General features: G+C 37.4%; 1 protein-coding gene and 1 long non-coding RNA gene across 3 annotated transcripts in view; one reads left to right on the forward strand and one right to left on the reverse strand.

The window, feature by feature from the left end:
• LOC141099765 (NFX1-type zinc finger-containing protein 1-like) overlaps positions 1-16,377 on the forward strand; it is a 400,215-nt gene that overhangs the window by 86,362 nt on the left and 297,476 nt on the right. The gene's annotated exons all lie outside the window — the stretch shown is intronic.
• Positions 14,242-16,377, reverse strand: part of LOC141099766 (uncharacterized) — a 53,863-nt gene continuing 51,727 nt past the window's right edge. The window contains exons 3-4 of the long non-coding RNA XR_012234520.1: positions 16,240-16,344; positions 14,242-14,726 (exon numbers count right to left, since the gene is read on the reverse strand). This is a non-coding gene — a long non-coding RNA (uncharacterized lncRNA). The remainder of the gene's footprint in view (positions 14,727-16,239; positions 16,345-16,377) is intronic.

Raw genomic sequence — 16,377 nt, forward strand, 5'->3', positions numbered from 1 at the left:
TACATGCTACATACTACATACATACAACATACTACATACTACATACATACATACATGCTACATACATACTACATACATACTACATACATACATACTACATACATACATGCTACATACATACATGCTACATACTACATACATACATGCTACATACTACATACATACAACATACTACATACTACATACATACATACATGCTACATACATACTACATACATACTACATACATACATACTACATACATACTACATACATACATACTACATACTACATACATACATGCTACATACATACATGCTACATACATACTACATACATACATGCTACATACATACATGCTACATACATACATGCTACATACATACTACATACATACATGCTACATACATACATGCTACATACATACATGCTACATACATACATGCTACATACATACATGCTACATACATACATGCTACATACATACATGCTACATACATACTACATACATACTACATGCTACATACTACATGCTACATACTACATGCTACATACTACATGCTACATACTACATACATGCTACATACTACATACATGCTACATACTACATACATGCTACATACTACATACATGCTACATACTACATACATGCTACATACTACATACATGCTACATACTACATACATGCTACATACTACATACATGCTACATACTACATACATGCTACATACTACATACATGCTACATACTACATACATGCTACATACTACATACATGCTACATACTACATACATGCTACATACTACATACATGCTACATACTACATACATACTACATACATACATACTACATACATGCTACATACTACATACATACATACTACATACATACATGCTACATACATGCTACATACATACATGCTACATACTACATACATGCTACATACTACATACATGCTACATACTACATACATACTACATACATACATACTACATACATACATACTACATACATACTACATACTACATACTACATACATACATACATGCTACATACATACTACATACATACTACATACATACATACTACATACATACTACATACATACATACTACATACTACATACATACTACATACATACTACATACATACATGCTACATACATACATGCTACATACATACTACATACATACATGCTACATACATACATGCTACATACATACATGCTACATACATACTACATACATACATACTACATACATACATGCTACATACATACATGCTACATACATACATGCTACATACATACATGCTACATACATACATGCTACATACATACTACATACATACTACATACATACTACATGCTACATACATACATGCTACATACTACATACATGCTACATACTACATACATGCTACATACTACATACATGCTACATACTACATACATGCTACATACTACATACATGCTACATACTACATACATGCTACATACTACATACATGCTACATACTACATACATGCTACATACTACATACATGCTACATACTACATACATGCTACATACTACATACATGCTACATACATACTACATACATACTACATACATACATACTACATACATGCTACATACTACATACATACATACTACATACATACATGCTACATACATACATGCTACATACTACATACATGCTACATACTACATACATGCTACATACTACATACATACTACATACATACATACTACATACATACATACTACATACATACATACATGCTACATACATACTACATACATGCTACATACATGCTACATACATGCTACATACATGCTACATACATGCTACATACATACATGCTACATACATACATGCTACATACATACATGCTACATACATACATGCTACATACATACTACATACATACTACATACATACATACTACATACATACATACTACATACATACTACATACATACTACATACATACTACATACATACATACTACATACATACATACTACATACATACTACATACATACATACTACATACTACATACATACTACATACATACTACATACTACATACATACTACATACATACATACATGCTACATACATACTACATACATGCTACATACATACATGCTACATACATACATGCTACATACATACATACTACATACATACTACATACTACATACTACATACATACATACATGCTACATACATACTACATACATACTACATACATACTACATACATACTACATACATACATACTACATACATACTACATACTACATACTACATACATACTACATACATACATACTACATACATACTACATACATGCTACATACATGCTACATACATACTACATACATACATGCTACATACATGCTACATACATACTACATACATACATGCTACATACATGCTACATACATACTACATACATACATGCTACATACATGCTACATACATGCTACATACATGCTACATACATACATGCTACATACATACATGCTACATACATACTACATACTACATACTACATACATACTACATACATACTACATACATACTACATACATACATGCTACATACATACATGCTACATACATACTACATACATACTACATACTACATACATGCTACATACATGCTACATACATGCTACATACATACATACTACATACATACATGCTACATACATGCTACATACATGCTACATACATACATGCTACATACATACATGCTACATACATACATGCTACATACATACTACATACATACATGCTACATACATACATGCTACATACATACATGCTACATACATACATGCTACATACATACATGCTACATACATACTACATACTACATACATACTACATACTACATACATACTACATACATACTACATACATACATACTACATACATACATACTACATACATACATACTACATACTACATACATACTACATACTACATACATACTACATACTACATACTACATACATACATGCTACATACATACTACATACATACTACATACATACATGCTACATACATGCTACATACATACATGCTACATACATACTACATACATACATACTACATACATACATACTACATACATACATACTACATACATACATACTACATACATACATACTACATACATACATACTACATACATACATACTACATACTACATACATACATACATACTACATGCTACATACATACATGCTACATACATACATGCTACATACATGCTACATACATACATGCTACATACATACATGCTACATACATACATGCTACATACATACATGCTACATACATACTACATACATACATGCTACATACATACATACTACATACATACTACATACTACATACTACATACATACTACATACATACATACATACTACATACATACTACATACATACATACTACATACATACATGCTACATACATACTACATACATACATGCTACATACATGCTACATACATACATGCTACATACATACTACATACATACATACTACATACATACATACTACATACATACATGCTACATACATGCTACATACATGATACATACATGCTACATACATACATGCTACATACATACATGCTACATACATACATGCTACATACATACATGCTACATACATACTACATACATGCTACATACATACATGCTACATACATACATGCATGCTACATACATACATGCATGCTACATACATACATGCATGCTACATACATACATGCATGCTACATACATACATGCATGCTACATACATACATGCATGCTACATACATACATGCATGCTACATACATACATGCATGCTACATACATACATGCATGCTACATACATACATGCTACATACATACATGCATGCTACATACATACATACATGCATGCTACATACATACATACATGCATGCTACATACATGCATGCTACATACATGCATGCTACATACATGCATGCTACATACATGCATGCTACATACATGCATGCTACATACATGCATGCTACATACATGCATGCTACATACATGCATGCTACATACATGCATGCTACATACATGCATGCTACATACATGCATGCTACATACATGCATGCTACATACATGCATGCTACATACATGCATGCTACATACATGCATGCTACATACATGCATGCTACATACATGCATGCTACATACATGCATGCTACATACATACATGCTACATACATACATGCTACATACATACATGCTACATACATACATGCTACATACATACATGCTTGCTACATACATGCTACATACATACATGCTACATACATGCATGCTACATACATGCATGCTACATACATGCATGCTACATACATGCATGCTACATGCATGCATGCTACATGCATGCTACATACATACATGCTACATACATGCATGCTACATACATGCATGCTACATACATGCATGCTACATACATGCATGCTACATACATGCATGCTACATACATCCATACATACATACTACATACATACATGCTACATACATACATGCTACATACATACATGCTACATACATACATGCTACATACATACATGCTACATACATACATGCTACATACATACATGCTACATACATACTACATACATACTACATACATACTACATACATACTACATACATACATACTACATACATACATACTACATACATACATGCTACATACATACATGCTACATACATACTACATACATACTACATACATACATGCTACATACATACATACTACATACATACATACATGCTACATACATACATGCTACATACATACATGCTACATACATACATGCTACATACATACATGCTACATACATACATGCTACATACATACATGCTACATACATACTACATACATACTACATACATACTACATACATACATACTACATACATACATGCTACATACATACATGCTACATACATACATGCTACATACATACATGCTACATACATACATGCTACATACATACATGCTACATACATACTACATACATACTACATACATACTACATACATACTACATACATACATACTACATACATACATACTACATACATACATGCTACATACATACATGCTACATACATACTACATACATACTACATACATACATGCTACATACATACATACTACATACATACATACATGCTACATACATACATGCTACATACATACATGCTACATACATACATGCTACATACATACATGCTACATACATACATGCTACATACATACATGCTACATACATACATGCTACATACATACATGCTACATACATACTACATACATACTACATACATACTACATACATACTACATACATACTACATACATACATGCTACATACATACATACTACATACATACATACATGCTACATACATACATGCTACATACATACATGCTACATACATACATGCTACATACATACATGCTACATACATACTACATACATACTACATACATACTACATACATACTACATACATACATACTACATACATACATGCTACATACATACATGCTACATACATACTACATACATACTACATACATACATGCTACATACATACATACTACATACATACATACATGCTACATACATACATGCTACATACATACATGCTACATACATACATGCTACATACATACATGCTACATACATACATGCTACATACATACTACATACATACTACATACATACTACATACATACTACATACATACATGCTACATACATGCATGCTACATACATGCATGCTACATACATACATGCTACATACATGCATGCTACATACATGCATGCTACATACATGCATGCTACATACATGCATGCTACATACATGCATGCTACATACATGCATGCTACATACATGCATGCTACATACATGCATGCTACATACATGCATGCTACATACATACTACATACATACATGCTACATACATACTACATACATACATGCTACATACATACTACATACATACTACATACATACTACATACATACTACATACATACTACATACATACTACATACATACTACATACATACATACTACATACATACATACTACATACATACTACATACATACATACATACTACATACATACTACATACATGCTACATACATACATGCTACATACATGCTACATACATGCTACATACATACTACATACATACTACATACATACATGCTACATACATGCTACATACATGCTACATACATACATGCATGCTACATACATGCATGCTACATACATGCTACATACATGCTACATACATGCTACATACATAATACATGCTACATACATAATACATGCTACATACATGCTACATACATGCTACATACATGCTACATACATACATGCTACATACATACATGCTACATACATACATGCTACATACATACATGCTACATGCTACATACTACATACATACTACATACATACTACATACATACTACATACATACTACATACATACTACATACATACTACATACAATACATATAACATAGAGTAACATACTTACCAATACTTGTCACATTGTTCCCCGAAGCCATTGTCTTTTACGGAATAAATATTAACATAACAAACCACAAAAATACTCACCCACGATCCGAAGCAGTCCACGAGTGTGTCCCACAACGATCTTGGGTAGAGAACTGCAGCATCAGCTGTTGCTGCCGTTCTCTACGGGCTGCAGGAATCCAATGACGGAAGGTAGGTATCCTTCCGCACTGTATTCCTCCACCACTTAAAAAAAAAAAAGTCCCTAGTCTCACTTTATGCCATTGCTCACTTTATGCATTGCCACGCAGCAATGGCATAAAGTGAGACTAGGGACTTTTTTTCGGGGAACAATGTGACAAGTATTGGTAAGTATGTTACTCTATGTTATATGTACTGTATGTCTATGTATGTATTGTATGAATGTATTGTATGTAGTATGTATGTAGCATGTATGTAGCATGTATGTAGTATATATGTAGCATGTAGTATGTATGTAGTATGTATGTAGCATGCATGTAGCATGCAGTATGTATGTAGCATGCATGTAGTATATATGTAGTATGTATGTAGCATGTGGTATGTATGTAGCATGTAGTATGTATGTGGTATGCATGTAGCATGTATGTAGCATGCATGTAGTATGCATGTAGTATGCATGTAGTATGCATGTAGGATGTATGTAGGATGTATGTAGTATGTATGTAGCATGCATGTAGTATGTATGTAGTATATATGTGGAATGTATGTAGCATGCAGTATGTATGTAGCATGCATGTAGTATATATGTAGCATATATGTAGTATGTATGTAGCATATATGTAGTATGTATGTAGCATATATGTAGTATGTATGTAGCATGTAGTATGTATGTAGCATGCATGTAGTATATATGTAGTATGTATGTAGCATGTAGTATATATGTAGTATGCATGTTGCATATATGTAGTATGTATGTAGCATGCATGTAGTATGTATGTAGTATGTATGTAGCATGTATGTAGTATGTATGTAGCATGCATGTAGTATGTATGTAGCATGCATGTAGTATATATGTATTATGTATGTAGCATGTATGTAGAATGCATGTAGTATGTATGTGGTATGTATGTAGCATGCATGTAGTATGTATGTAGTATATATGTGGTATGTATGTAGCATGTAGTATGTATGTAGCATATATGTAGTATGTATGTAGCTTGTAGTATATATGTAGTATGTATGTTGCATGTAGTATATATGTAGTATGTATGTTGCATGTAGTATATATATGTAGTATGCATGTTGCATGCATGTAGTATATATGTAGTATGTATGTTGCATGTAGTATATATGTAGTATGAATGTAGCATGTATGTAGCAATTTTTTTTTTTTTTACATTCAACACATTAGCCGGATGATGGGACTACTACGGTCCCATCATTGGCTAATGTGTCAATCACTGTCATGGTAGCAGGCATCGCCCGATGGGACTTGTAGTTCCATCGGACGATGCCTGCACAGCCCCCCGGCAGGCCGGCACACCCCCCGGCAGGCCGGCACAGCCCCCCGGCAGGCCGGCACAGCCCACCGGAGCCGGCACAGACCCCCCGGCAGGCTGGCACAGACCACCGGAGCCTGCACAGACCCCCTGGCAGGCCGGCACAGCCCCCCGAAAGGCCCGTACAGACCCCAGAGAGGCTGTACAAGGGAAAAACAGGATTTTTCTTATTCCGATACCGGAAGTCCCATAGACTTGAATGGGACTTCCGGTATCGGAATCGGCGATACCGATACTTTTTTTTTTTTTTAAGATCGGCCGATACATTCCGATCCGATACTTTGAAGTATCGGACGGTATCGCTCAACTCTACTCGTATATTAATAAGAGTGTTTAATCCTTGTTTAGTATTCAACAAAGAGACGGTAATATGTATGCTCTGTACAATGTTCACAACCACAGGCAAATATGTATGTTGTACATTATATCCTTTTCTTGTTTGAAGTTTAATAAACGAATTAAAAAAAAAAAACGGCCATGACAGTATGGGCGTACCAAATGAATAATGTGAAACTGGTTTGCATGTGGCCATCCAGTACGTGGCTTCAAAAGACTTATTGGAGTGTGTGTAACTTTGGTGCGGGGCAGGCCTTGCATTCAGTGCATAAGGAAACAGTATGGGAGTACCAAATGAATAAAGTGACCTTGGTTTTCCTGTGGCCATCCAGTATGTGGGTTCAAAGGCTTATTGCGGTACTTTGGTGCACAGCAGGCCTTGAATTCAATGGATAAACAAGCATAAGGTTGTAGAATGTTAAAATGACATTTCCCAGTGAATGCATTTGTATTGGTTGAAAGCAATGCTAAAGTTGAAAAATGCATCAAAAACGCTACGTGTGAACATAGCCCAAGTGGTGGAGGATCATTTTTGTTTTGGGTTAATTATTTTGGCTTACCGTATATACTCGAATATAAGCCGAGATTTTCTGCCCAAAAAATTGACTTGAAAGTCCCCCTCTTATCTTATATTCGAGTCGTATGCAAAGGGAGGGGGAGTCAGGTCATACTTACCCATCCTGACGCTGTGTCTTGAGCCCCCAGCTTCTCCCCGTGCTCTCTCTTCTTGCCTTCAGCGGTCATGTGGTGCCGCTCATTAAAACTCATGAATATGCGTCCACGGCTGCTTGTTGCTGTCTGTCATCGGTCAGTGACTTCAGACAGCAGAGGGTGCGTTGACGTGGTTAGTGCGCGCCGCGACCCTGCAGTCTGAACGTCACTGACTGATGACATGGCAGATAGCGGTGAGCAGCCATGGACGCAGGACACACGAGTATCTCAGGTGTCAGCAGTGACACCGGCACCTGACACCCAGCGACGGAGAGGTGAGTATGTCATTTTTTTATTTTTTTTATTTTTACATGCAGCAGCAGCATATGGGGGAACAATCTATGGAGCTTCTTCTGGGGGCAGCATATGGGGGAAGAATCTATGTAGCTTCTTATGGGGGCAGCATATGGGGCAAGAATCTATGGAGCTTCTTCTGGGGACACCATATGGGGGAATAATCTATGGAGCATTTCCCACCCTAGGCTCATACACGAGTCAATAAGTTCTCCCAGCTTTTTGTGGCAAAATTAAGGGGGGTCGGCTTATACTCGAGTATATACGGTATATAAAAGTCATTACACTGGAAAGGAGGATGTTCCATATTTCCCAGGAAAATCCATTTTGGTTTTGTTTTTGTATGTTTTATGGTGCGCCTGTAAACATGGTATAAGACTCTGACAACATTGTTAACAGCTGTGACCGGGGAGTCAGAAATGCTTCCAGGGGCATCCCCCATGATGTTCGCATGTCATTTGAGCTGTGTTTCCATCATTTTCAGACGTTTTTAGACCTTAGAGGACCCTCGGGGGGGGTTGCGGTAAAAATACCCGGATTTCCCACAGACTTACATTGGGCTCGCTGCTTGGGTCGAGTACCCGAGTATTCCAATGAGCATTTTAGTGCTCACTCATCACTAAGGGTATGTGCACACGTTGCAGATTAGCCTTCAGAATTTTCTGCACAGAATCCACATCTCTTCGCAGAAAACGCTTGCGGATTTCATACAGAATTGATGTGGCTTTCTTGTTGATTGTAATGCGTTTTTGCTCTGCGGATTTTTTTTTAGGTGGTACTGGGAATGGATTCGGTCTGTGAATTTTCTTCCTTGCGCTGAGAGAGATAGAGACTGAAAACTGCTGCTGCGGATCCACAAAAAGAATTGACATGCTGCAGGGGAAAAAAAAAAAAAAAAAAAAAAAAAAAAAAAAAAAAAAAAAAAAAAAAATCGCAGCAAATCTGCGCTGATTTTTCCACATCATGTGCACAGCAATTCTTAATTTCCCATTGGCTAACATTGGCTGTGCACTTCACTGTGGATTTGATGCAATTTCGTGTGTCCAAAAACGCTTTGGATCCGCATCAAAATCCACAATGTGTGCACATAGCCTAATTACTGATGTAAAATACTGAACATGTTAACGTGGCCTTAAGGGCCTGTCACACTAAGCAATATTGCTATAACTTGTGATGTTATAGTGATATTGCTAGCGATATCGCTGTGTGTGTGATACTTACCTACGACCCGTTCCCCCGCTGGTTATCACTGTTCGCGCGAGAACTTCCTGGACCGTTTCTCGTCATCAGCTTCCTGCGGCGCTTCCTGTGGAGAGGCGAGCGACGATCGTGGAGCTGGGCGGGAGGACGTCAGGATTGCCTGGTGTGACAGGTAAGTAACGACCCCCGACCCCTGCAATGTCGCTGGTGAGATCTGCCTGTGTGGCAGCTCACTAGCGACCACTTAGCGATGCACCAGCCATCCTGACCATGTCATATCGCTGGTCGGGATCGCTGGTGCATCGCTAAGTGTGACAGTACCTTTAAAGTGAACCAAATATTGCTGCTGAATCTGCAATCCAGGCTGAATTAAAACCATTAGTCTCCAGGATATATCTCATACATCCTTGGCGAATGAATTGTCACCCTGCAAAGACATATGCGATATGTCTGTTGCAGGGCAAGAATTAAACAGCAGGTTATGTAAGTTACTAATAAAGTTATATTAAGCCAGCATGGTACTTCCCATGCTTGCTTATTTAAATAGGTAAGCTAGCCCCCTTTTCTCTCACAGTCAGTCAATACAATGTGTTTTCTTTAAAACCTGTAAAGTGCAATTTTTTTCAACATATTATCAGTATAAAAAATAAAAAATCCCCAACAGAAGCTGCATTGACTGTTGGCAAACCATTTGTCCCTGTTTTAATTTTTAATAAGTCTAAATTCTGTCTGTTCTGACTTCCACATATGACGCTGTGTGGATTCCAGCATTTGGCTTAACTTTTCATCCACTCCCAGAAACAAAGACTGTATGGGTGCTTAAGTCTATATTTATTGGGATGATATGGACAACAATGGGAGATGATAACAGATGGTATAGTAGAGTAGATGAGATCAAGGGTTGTTGTACAAAGTTGTAGATGATATCAAAGATTGTTGAACAAAATGTAGATGATATCAAAGATTGTTGTACAAAATGTGAACGATTCAAGGTAAAAACTACAAAAGACAGACAATACAGCATGTCAGTACTAGAAGACAGTATACAATACACAAATACTGGCAGGTAATAGCAATGCAGGGTATTATCACAACAGTAGCAATGATACAGGATGCTGTTATCATGCATTGTATAAGAGCTGAGCAATATAACACACAGCAGCAAAGGAGAAAGAAATATCTAACACAGCTGCCAGCTTTATACTCACTGAACAGAGGATGCATAACTAGAGAATGCTTATAACAAACATGCAGTGAAATAACATCACAGGAGCTGAGCATGCAATGCAAACATCATGGGGGGCTGCATTATAGCTGCTAACAGATGCATAACTCATAATTGCATTATCCTTACCAGAATCTGCTTGTTATAGCAATGGTTTTGCAAAGAGCTGAGCTAAACACATGTGGGCTAGAGCTGGAGAATGGTTACATGTTGTTGACCAAAGCTAGAAGAAGGGGTGGTTCTGAACAATTAACCATTCGGGGAACAGAAAATTGCAAACACAGGAATAAAAGGAGAAGGGCAACTTATGACATCTACTGACGATAGCTGGAACAGCACTTAAAAATATCTAGCTGCACAAAATGGGCAGAACACGGTCTGTCTTTTAAGCAAAAGTTAAATAAGCAGTATATGTCACAACAGCCAAGAGAGGGAAACACCTCACTCCCTATATAAAGTCAGAGTCGGAAATGTCCCCTTCCCCTGTGGCCGTCGGCACAATGTGCTCATGCGGGCACAACCTTGCCTGATGACGTCACTGGGCATATGCACAGTATGCAACAGGGAAAACAGGACGGCGCAGAGATCAGGGCGCGCGTGCGCACTGTGGCAGCCATCTTTAAGAAGACCAGGGACGCAGCCATAACACGGAATATAGAAAAAAGTCCCTTGTGCAGCTTACAATGGTTAATAAGATACAAAGAAGGGGAATCATGTATCCACAAATAGTGAGTAGAGTGTATGTGATATTACATATTATAAGGCACAATTGGTGACACAACCATATAATATAATCCAAAGCAGGCTAAAATACAAAATTTATTATAGCACCTAGCAAAGGTGCTCATATATAAATTGACAATAGTGGAATAGCTGTTAAGGTGTATACACATAAATATGGGATAAGTGAAACATACAACAAAAGGTAAAAATAGACAACATTAAGGACACAATATCATAAATAAATATATTGCAGCACAAGAAAAAAAAAAAAAAAAAAAAAAAAAAAAAAAAAGCGCTGTTCCAGATCATAGAATCCCGGTCTTCGTAGGGATAAAGGTGCCAAAAAGGAGAATGTGAGCAACGGGTCCGGAACGGATAGCAAAATCCAAAGGCCAATATATATAGTATGATAAATGCAACAAAACTGCTAAATAGACAAACACAAATTAAAAATAAGATATTAAAAACAAGGTGGAGAAAAGACTCACTTCCAGGAACAGAACATTTGAAATATAAAACCAGACGAACGCTGCAGGACAGACAAAGCAGTGAATGGATCACCAAAAAAATGTGCAACAATATATCCAAGATCACATATGTAAAGCAGATGGCCCTTATCACAAGTACTGTCTGTATGTATAGACTATCACTAGTATTATCTTATGCACACAGTTATGGTGCTGACAGAATTGTACTAAGGTGATGCTACTTTTTAGGTACTTACAGTATATATGGTTAGCATTGATTTTGAAGACAATGCACAAAAAGAAATTGTATTGGCAAAAAATAAATGTTTAATTATGTTTAAAAAGGACCTGTCCCCAGGTCAAGAGTGGCCATTTTTTGCTATTGTTTTCTTCCCACTAAGTATTCGTTTTTTTCTTGTTTCTTTGTAACCTGCCATATGGTTCCAGAGATATTGCCCCCTTGGTAAAATCATAAAAAGAAGAGTATTGGGCTCATTGAATTAGGAAATGAATGAACATCCTGGAGAGGGGGACCATATCTGTGGAGAGGGCTCAGGAGGTGATCTTGCTTCATATACAGCTGCTGCCAGCTATATTACAAAGCAGTTAGAGATGAGCTCCAGACATATCTGTTAAACAATTAGGTGCGCTTTAAATCTGACAACAGCATTTCAGTGGAACACATGCCAATACATGTGCACATCCATTCCCATCAGCCCGCAACAAAGCAATGTCAAGGAAACTATGGGTTATCATGGCTGGTATCTTGGTATTCCTTTGAAGCTTAGCAACAATATTGAGTTGTGAATTATTGAGGCAACATGGTGACATATGTATGATCCCTGAGAGCCACCCGCTTAGACCCTTGAACTAATTGGCTGGGCTCAGGAAAGAGAACGTTTCTCTCCCCTAAAAGTATTAGCATTGTGCTCCTTTAACCATTTCTCTCTTATTTTGGCTATTTTCGGTATCTCAGCCCTCACTTGAAGATTTCCTATAAGGTTGATATAGTGATAACATACTGTATAGGACTTATTATTTGACATATCCAGCCTTCCTTCGCTGTGGACACTGTGCATTGAGGACATCAAGGACCTGGAAAATTTGGTCATCTACGTAATCCAAAGCCTCTGCCAGCTTTTCTTACATTTGGGTTATGAATGGGTAAACTTGCAATCTTATTTGCCACCTCCATTTCTACAAGATGGGGCTTACCATTTGGTTTGGGATTGTTGTGTGCAGGTCATTTGTACATAGTGTGTATAGCTTTAGCAATTTTCCTGGTGTGCGTTACTATAAAGGTTGAAGGAGTCAGGAAGACCAGTGTGCAGACCCCTGTGAAATTATTGGGTAACCACCTGTAAGCCTACAGTACATAAACAATATGCAAATTATCTGTTGCTCCCACAATAGTGTTATTGAATAGACCAGCAATTGATTTAGATATAACATAGTAGTGCTTAATATGTCCATCATCTTTTCCTAGTCCTGATTGTCATTGGAGTTAAAACCTGATATTAGGATTTGCAAGGTAACATTTAGATAGTGAAGTTTGGGACGGAGAGTAGGGTCGCCCGCTACACACTGTGTAGTAGTGGTAGCTTACCCATAAAAAGGGACATCTCTGGATCTTATCTTGGTGCAGTTGCAAGAAGTGAAGTTCCTGTAACAAAAGAGATCAACATGATTAGAAGCCCAAAGCATTTCAATCTAGAGGCAAGCCATTCCTGTTAATCTGAAACTATGGCTCTGTCAACCATGCAGCTTCAGACCCAGAGCCCTCTCTTTTCTGTTGCTATCTAGTTTAGTATGTAAAGTATGTGTTATGGTAGAGTAGCAACTCACTCGGGAAAATAGGTAAACTAAAAACTGCAACTGACCATGCCGGTTCCTGTACAGACTAGAGATCCTGACCCACAATGTCTAATGGTTCCTCCCTGATCAGAGGAAGCCCTAACCACAGACTAGGAGATGGCAGCTCGGAACTAAACTGCCTAAAAGCCATCAAGCACTTCACATTCCTCCTAAAGAACCAGAGAGCAGTGCAGAATGTATATTACCTACAAAAGGGAAAGTGTGATGAAAAATGGAAAGATCCCAGAGTGAGAGAAAAAAAAAAAAAAAAAAAAAAAAGAGTATAAAGAACTTACTGTTAGATTATATGCCGCCTACTTCCTGAAAAGAAACAGAAGGTAGATGCAGGAAAAAGAACAGAAACAGCAAGGAGAAAAACTCGTTGGAATTTCACTGACTGGCTTTAAGCTACGGAAAAATGGCTGAACATAACCAGGGCTGTGGAGTCGCTAAGCCAAACATCTCCAAATCCTCAATTTCTCCGACTCTGACTCCACGACTTCCTCACTACTGAGCATGTACATGAAGTGCAGCATAGATTCATCTCAACTAAATGCCTATATCCTTAGATCAGGAATAGAACAGACATTTGACATTTTATAACTTTACAAAATTATCATGAAAACATTTACAGCACATCCTGTATTGAACTACTGAACCCAATTTATTATATATTTTAGGAGTCAGTCTATTTTATACTGGCTCCAGCGCCAACTCTGCCAAAATGAACACCAACTCCATGACTCCGACTCCAAAGCCCTGTGAACATCCACAGAAAACTATCACCTGCAGGAGGATTGAATAGAAAGCCGCACCTAAAAGGTGATAGGGCAGACAAATGAATAAATTAATACACCTGTGTTATGATAAATAGACTGCTGCCAGAATAACAGAAACTAAACAACCAGAAAAAAGGTGTGCCTGCTGTGGCTCACCAGACAAAGAAGCCAACCACAAAATACAGGTTCAAAGGTTTGAACCCAGGAGCATGATAGTATGGTTACTTAACTGGGACATTTCTTTTTAAGTCACTGGAATGGCTAAATAAGGCATAGTATTCAAACTCACAGGACTGAGAGTGTAAATCCAATAGTCCCTAGGTGACTTACTCTTGTCCATGTCTTTTAAGAGCACCTGATGATGTCTGGCAAACTTATTATCTCAGTCATCATTCAGAACCTCATTCAATGTCCTTATTAGGGACAATGACACTACCCCGATAAGAACAGGCAAAAAGATTATCATTCTGTTGTTAGTGTGACTCTTTTACAGTGGCTGGTGTGTATCCAAGTGGGTTTTCCTTCAAGCTTCACTGAACTTGCCTGGAATAGTCCATCAAATCTTGGGTCAAGGCTTTTCCTGACATGTCTTTTTAGGATCACCCAGTCTCCTGGCTTGAGATCAAGACCTCATCACTAATTCAGGGTCTGGAATGAAAGAATACACCCGATTATGCACAC

Source organism: Dendrobates tinctorius, unplaced genomic scaffold, assembly GCF_039654945.1.
Source record: "Dendrobates tinctorius isolate UK_male_01 unplaced genomic scaffold, ASM3965494v1 ptg000102l, whole genome shotgun sequence".
In the NCBI taxonomy this organism is placed as follows: Eukaryota; Metazoa; Chordata; class Amphibia; order Anura; family Dendrobatidae; genus Dendrobates; species Dendrobates tinctorius.